The sequence below is a fragment of the Leptodactylus fuscus genome, chromosome 1 (assembly GCF_031893055.1).
Source record: "Leptodactylus fuscus isolate aLepFus1 chromosome 1, aLepFus1.hap2, whole genome shotgun sequence".
In the NCBI taxonomy this organism is placed as follows: domain Eukaryota; kingdom Metazoa; phylum Chordata; class Amphibia; order Anura; family Leptodactylidae; genus Leptodactylus; species Leptodactylus fuscus.
Genome location: NC_134265.1, coordinates 205180652 through 205188476, shown reverse-complemented (window position 1 = coordinate 205188476; position 7825 = coordinate 205180652).

Genomic DNA, 7825 nt, shown 5'->3' with positions numbered 1-7825 from the left:
AGCGATTTACCGGTCACCCAGTTCCCACTATTGGCCAATGGCGTGCCGGTGACCCCACTACCATGTACAAGGTCCACTGAAAGAGTGACCCTGCAGCACCAAGAAATGGCAAATCAGGTTAGTACCTGAATTTGCCACTACAAAACGCCATTCCCAACACCTAGCTTTACTGCAATAACTTCTCAGGGGCCCATATCCAGGACCCAATCCTTGTCCATCTTTACCTACATGGGGTCAGTTCTCCTGAGACCCCCGGAGACTGGGCTGCACTTCTCCAGTGGTCCGGTAGGCTATCCCCTTATAAGACCCCTTCTGCCACGTCCTCACATGATGAGCCAACCCGTCCCTTGGCCCCTCCCAGTGCCATCACGTTTTATACCATGCCATGTGTTCAGACTGAGCCCATTTGTTCTCTGCCTTCCACCTAATCCAGCTAAGGACCCTCCCGGCCCCCCTCCGGTCGACTTTCTCCCAAACTGGGCAGCATCACTTACATGGGCCATAGGTGACCTTGCCAGACTTAATCAGTCTGTGGTAGAAACTTGAACTGCTGCATTCCCAGAACGCTGCTCAGTTGGTGCCTTCTACACCCCTTCCTGACCGTCCTACTTGCTCAACTTCTAGCTCCAGGAGCAGTCTTCGCAAACAGACCAGGAAATCCTCCTACAAGTCATTGTCCTCCCTCCTTCCTCTAGGCACTCCCTGAATAAAGGCCACAGCTCACGGATACACACAGACAAGGAGGAAGCTTGTCTCCCCTTGCTCGGACTGCATCGGAGCATCAGCTAGGCACATCTAGGCTGAGTTCACATGGCGTTTTTTGGTCAGGAATCCGCCTCAAAATCAGCCTCCAAAATAGCCTCCCAATAGAACTATATTGGGAGACTTTTTTTGGAGGCTGATTTTGAGGAGGATTCCATCTCCTTTCGCCCAACAATCTCCGTCCTCCTCTGGTCTTCACCAACCATGGGGAGTTTGACCATATCTCGAAGGAACGATGACTTCCAGTAGGAAGTCACATGTACTCCTTTCTTTTCAAGACTACTGTGTCTTCAAGTATTCAGAGGCTCCCGAGATGATCCCTGCGATATCTAGGCTCTCCATGGCTACTATTTTGCCTCCCTCAGTGAACCCTCGTACAAGAGGGTGGATTCTCTCGCCAAGGTGGTCTTTTGTAGTGGCTTTATCTCTCATGCGACCTTCCTTTACTGCTTCTTGGGTTAGCAAAGCCTGCATTACCAAACAGTTGCAGAAGTGTCTCTCCAATGAAGTCCCCCTCCAGAACAACTAGTTGCTCGTCTCTCAACTCCTGAACGCTTCCAAGTATCTGTGCAATGCTTCCCTGGCAGCAGCTCTGCCTAGGCAGCCAACCCTGTGGTAATCCGCCGTACAGTTTGTAACACTGCATCCAAAACTGAAGACAGGCATAGATCTTCCCTTTTCTTGGGATAAGCAGGGCTGGCTTTTTGGCAAGGGTATAGAAAAGCTCATTTCTTAAGCTGCAGAGGGGAAAAGTTCCCTCCTCGCCCAGAGGCATTCTAAGTGCCAGCCATTCTCAGCAATCTTGGTTCTTTCGTGGCTCAGCCTCTCACTCCAGAGGACTGTCTTCCTGGGACTCCCACTCCAATATTCCCTCTTTCAAGCCCAGACTTGCCTGGCAGTCCTGCACCAAGTCCTCCAAGCCATCCACATTAAATCCCTTCTCAGTATGAAGGTCTTCCCTCACTCTATAATAATTACCCACTTCTTCAATTTCACTGTGGTCACCTACTTGAATCATTAGGGGGGCACCAGGTGCCGTGTAGCCTTGCATGAAGCCTCCTGCTCTCTCCTTTGGACAGCGCGTCATGTTCCAGCTCTGTCGTTGGTTCACATTCCAGAGATGGGCAATTGGGCGGCAGAATACATAAACTGAGAAAAGCTTGACCTGGGCAAGTGGTCACTTCATCAGAAGATTTTTCTCCAGTTGTGCGTTCGGGGTGGCATGCTCGATGTCGACCTCTTCGCCTCTCGCCTGAACCACAAGCTACTCCGCTATGTGGCCAGGTACCAATACCCTTATGCCATTGCTCTCGTGATTCTCTTTTCGGATTTCCACCTTCTTTACCTGATTCTCCTTCATCATTCCCCTCCCATTTCTCATAACAATGAGGGGTTTCCAGCCATCATCGGGGCTCCAGATTGACCCCACTGGGCTTGGCACACGGATCTCATGCCCCTGCTGGCGAATGCGGCTTGGCATGTTCTTCTACAAGTCGACCTTCTGTCTCAAGGACTGCTGGTCCACACCATCTTACCAAAGCAGCACTTAATGTCGCGACTTTTGAAGCTGAGGTTCTAAGGCCCGGAAACCCCAGCTGACAATGATTTTTCATTGCATGTGGAAGGCCTATTTACAGTGGTGTGAGAGTAATGACTTCCATCCACTCTACTTTTCTCTTCCTAAAATCCTGTCTTTGACTTCCATTATGTCCATCTGTAGGGTCTCTGAACTGGCTGCCCATTCCCGAAAGTCTTCCAGAAAACAAGGTTGTCTTTTGTCCGCCAGCATAATTTTTGCCTAATGTGGTCTTACTGTCTTTCTGCCCGGATCATGTGAGCACCCATGTGAGCACTCTCCTCACTGCCTGGATATAGATGTGGGCGATTCGGGTCTATTTATCTCTTGCTGCTTCCATCTTTAGATGTATTTGGTATGCTGTCAGTGAAGCCTATTGGCTCAAAAAACGTCCGACACCTCTTCATGTGCTTGCTCGTTCCACAAGAGTTATCGGAGCCTCCTGGGCTGTTTGGCATCAGGCTTCTAATGCACAGGTCTCCATGGCTGCCACCTGAGCCTCTGTCCATTCTGTTTCTTACAGCAGACACCATGCGCTAATGCCCACGGTTTGTGCCTGCACCGATCGTGGGCATTAACCCTTCTGGTGCCTTGGTCAAAGCTGACCGAGGCACCATTTTCCCAGCAGTGCATGGGCGCCGCCATTTTGCCAATGATCGCAGGCACCTGGAGCAAGCTCCAGGGCCGACGTCACATTGGCATGACAGCCAGTAGCCTTGTAAAGGCTCCCCTTAGGGAGGGGGTCTAATAAATGCATAAAAAAGAAAAATTATTAAAAATTCAAATCACCCCCCTTTTCCTAGAACACATATAAAAGTACTTAAATACTGTGAAACACATACATGTTAGGTATCTCTGAGTTTGTAGCCGGAAAAAAAGTTAAAAGTGCCAAACCGACATTTTTTTAATGTTTTACCTCTGATAAAAATTTTAATAAAAAATGATCAAAGCAATACCAATTCCCCAAAATGGTATAACTAAAAAGTACACCCGGCCCCGCAAAAAAAATGCCCTATATATTCCTGTACACAGAAGTATAAAAAGTTACGGGTGTCAGAATATGGCAACTTTTAGAGAAATTTTTGCCAGTTTTGGATTTTTGTTAAAGGGTTTTAAATGTAAATAAAACCATATAAATTTGGTATCCTTGGAATCGTACCAAAACATAAAATAGAGGTGACGTCATTTTGGCTGCACAGTGAACATCGTAAAACCAAAGCCCGTAAGAAAGTCGCAGAAATGCATTTTTTCTTCAAATCCACCCCATTCTGAATTTTTTGCCAGCTTCCCAGTACTTTATATAGAATAATTAATGGTGGCATCATGAAGAAAAATTTGTCCCACAAAAATTAAGACCTCATATGGCTCTGGGAGCGGAGAAATAAAAAAGTTATGGGGTTTAGAAGGAGGGGAGTCAAAAACGAAAATAAAAAAAATGCCATCGGTGGGAGAGGGTTAAGCCAAAGCCAGGTGTGGATTGAGCAGAAGTGAGAAGTCTAAGTTCCTCCTATATATATCTCTCATTTCTTTTGTAACCATTCTTGCTTTGGCTCAAAAATCTGCAGCCAAATCTGCAACAAAATAATGCTGCTTTTCCTCAACATGGGGCCTCATCCTTATTCATGATTATGTTTGGAGGAGTAAAGCTGTTATTGACCTTCCTGCTGTACTCTATATATACAACATGGTCTGGGAAGTGGTTAAAGGAGGACTTCTCTCACGAGGTTGTTTTTGGAATTTTTATTTATAGCCTATCCTTGGGACCTTAGCAGCAGTAAAGGCTCCTGCCACTATACAGTGACTGGAATTATCTATTTCCAGTTCTGATGCAGCGTATAGTATGGGTAGCGGAAGTGAACCCATACAGCTGCTTATTGACTCCCCATCGATCTTACTGTATATTTATGGCCAACTCTTTTATGATTAATGCTGGCCAGGGCAACATTTATTTGTTAGGAAAAGGCATTCATTTGCAAAGGTGTGCCCACATCAAGAGAGGCAAAAATTTAAATTGAAATTTAAAGGGATTTTCTGGGCAAATAATGTTTTGTTGTTTTTTTTTTTTTTTTTTAGAAGGTCTGTTAGTGCTATTAATGGGTTAATAAATGCCCCCATATACCTTTTAGCAATGTTTTCAGTAATTTCTGGGAACTGGTAACTCCTGCATTTGTTTACTTGATTCAGCTTTCTGCTATGTAGCTTCCAGCTAGCTACCTCTCACCTCCCCCCCTTCCTCTCTCTCCCTTCCTCCCATACTCCCCTCCCCCTCTCTAGCTATTCCACTCGCAACTACTAGCCCTTCCCTACCTACTCAGCTCAATCCTCTGACCCCATTATATACTTAAAGGAGTATTCCCACCTCACATACTCATCAGTATTTACTGCTGTAAAATCTTCTTTCTTCCTGGTTTCTTGCATCATTTGGTGGGCGGGGTTTCACATGCAACCTGCCGATTAGCTCCGCCCCCAAATTCACATGTAGCTCCGCCCACCCATATTGGTCTATGAAGTACAGGCAGCAGCAACTCCATTCTGTGTTAAATACAGAGACTGCCTTTCTCTGCCATAATGAACACAACTGAATTAGCTAGCCTGATAATTGGGAGAACAGAAGAAATGCAAGCAGCTCCTCTCCTCTATCTGATAGCAGGGAGCTAGGTCATGTGATGTAGACACAGGAATAGCTAGATACACAGGCTCGCTCCCCTGCACTTAGCCCCTCCTCCCTCCCCCCTGAGAGCAGCAGATACATCACTTGACTCATGAGCAGCTAAGTCAGGGCTGTGGCCACAATGAATTGAATAAAGTAAGATAGTGGACAAACAAAGCAGTTTTGCTGAAGCAATGTATTTAGGAAAAGTCTTACATTCACATTAACAAGCAGTATAGATAGGATCCTTGTGATGGGACAACCCCTTTAATTCTCTTCAGGGGCGGATCTAGGGCCGGGAGAGCCGGGCAACCGCCCGGGGCCCCGCGGCGCGGCCGGGACCTAACAAAATGGTCCCGGTCGGCATGTCCCGACTCCAACAGAGCTCAGCGTTAAAGCAGGAGCTGAGCTCACAGCTCCTGCTTTAAACGCCTATGTATTTCATCTCATCGGCGGTAGGACGCCGATGAGATGAAATACATAGGCGTTTAAAGCCGGAGCTGTCACAGCTCAGCTCCGGCTTTAACGCTGAGCTCCGGCCCCTGGCATTTGTAGCCGCGATGTGATGACGTCATCACATCGCGGCTACAATATGTGTCTGAGGGAGAGAGCTGCGAGGGAACGAGGAATGGTGAGTGTGTGTGTGAGTGAGAACGGCATGACAGTGGGGCAGATGGAGGAGGGAGAACGGCATGACACTGGGGCAGATGGAGGGGGAGAACGGCATGGCAATGGGGCAGATGGAGGGGGAGAACGGCATGACACTGGGGCAGATGGAGGGGGGAAGAACGGCATGACACTGGGGCAGATGGAGGGGGGAGAATGGCATGACACTGGGGCAGATAGAGGGGGAGAGAACAGCATGACACTGGGGCAGATGGAGGGGGAAGAACAGAATGACACTAGGGCAGATGGAGGGGGGAGAATGGCATGGCACTGGGGCAGATGAAGGGGGGAAGAACAGCATGACACTGGGGCAGATGGAGGGGGGATAATGGCATGACACTGGGGCAGATGGAGGGGGGAGAATGGCATGACACTGGGGCAGATGGAGGGGGGAGAACGGCATGACACTGGGGCAGATGGAGGGGGGAGAACGGCATGACACTGGGGCAGATGGAGGGGGGGAGAACAGCATGACACTGGGACAGATGGAGGGGGGGAGAACAGCATGACACTGGGGCAGATGGAGGGGGAGAACGGCATGACACTGGGGCAGATGAAGGGGGGGGAACGGCATGACATTGGGGCAGATGAAGGGGGGGAACGGCATGACACTGGGGCAGATGAAGGGGGGAGAACGGCATGACACTGGGGCAGAGGGGGGGGGGAAATGAAACTGTGGGCAGATAAAGGGGGAGAATGGCATGAAACTGGGGACAGAGATAGAGGGGGGGGACATGAAACTAGGGGTAGATGAAGGGTGTATATGAAAATGGGGGGGAGATATAATTTACGGGTGACTGTAGGAGGATTATACTGTGTGGAATCACATGAAAATTGAGTGAGAATGGGTGGAGTCAACATAAAAGTGGGCGGGGCCTAATTTGCTGCGCGCGCCGCACGTTTTGTTCCCTCTTTCTAGTCTTCAACAGTTGGGAAGTACAGGTTAGAAGTGTGAGACCCCCAGTAAGTAGGGCCCCGCCAAAGTCAATTGCCCAGGGCCCCGCAAACCCTGGATCCGCCACTGATTCTCTTCCTTCCAGTCTTCCTCCTGCGGCACTGCCCATCCTTTTTTTTTTCTGATTGCCGGCGTGTGCTATAGCCCCAGCACTGTTCTGTAGCCGACGGATCCACCTTTACTGTGCAGCTCTCTGATGCTGCTGCCATGTCTGCACAGTAGAGGTGGATTATTGGCTGTGTGCGCCAGCAGTCAGAAAACAGGGAGGAACTGTCCTGAAGGAAGAAGATAGGTAAGTATGACAGAGTGGATGAAGGGGGGGAAGAAGAGTAGTAGTGGTGTTATGTTTCCAGAAATGGGGAAACGTACCATCATTGGATAACCAGTAAATGTATATTTTTGTTAAATTATTTTATTTAGAAAACAGGTGGGGGAGGGTGTTTAGATTAGTGAAAGGATTTAATTTTAGCCCAGATAACCCTGTTAAATTGTGGATTTTTTTTAAAGTGTTTTTTTGTTGTTTTATGCATAATTGCTGTTGATATGTCGCATGTTTCACCTTATGGTTTACTAAGGATGAAATCTACTATGTATTCACGTGGCCATGTTCTGGCTCCATTCTTGGACTGGCCACAGTATGCGTGCGCTTATAATAAACCAAAACCAGGATTAGCTATGCGGCTATACTCCTCCTTTCTGCTGATTGCACTGCTTGGTTTGGATTAAAAACGAAAAAAAAAAAAACACGTGTGTCTTCAACCTCATTGGACATGCTGTGTATCCATTGCTGCAGTACACTGTGATATTCCCGTCAGTGGCTTCCTTGTGCACAGCCCTGTGCCCCTTCAGGAATCCCACATGATTCGAGACGTTTGTGCTACTTCCTAAAAGGGCTTTCCCTTCTTTGTAGTATGGTGACGTAAACCAATCCCTCGTTCTCGTGGGCTTACGTTCCCGTCATCACAGCCTGTATAATTGATCACATGATCGTGACATCATCAAAGGTCCCTTTGCTCCTTAGAAGTAACACAGCCTCATGTGTGACTCCTCCCTTTCATGTGCGATCCAATGATTACGACGTCACAAAGGTCCTTTCGCCCACTAGGATGGAAAGCGATTGACAAACGAATCAACGCAAGCTATGAAGGTATATGACCTCACCGGCAACCAATCAGAATGCAGAGACCTTCAGTGGGCGTGTCCTGTCTGGAGCCCT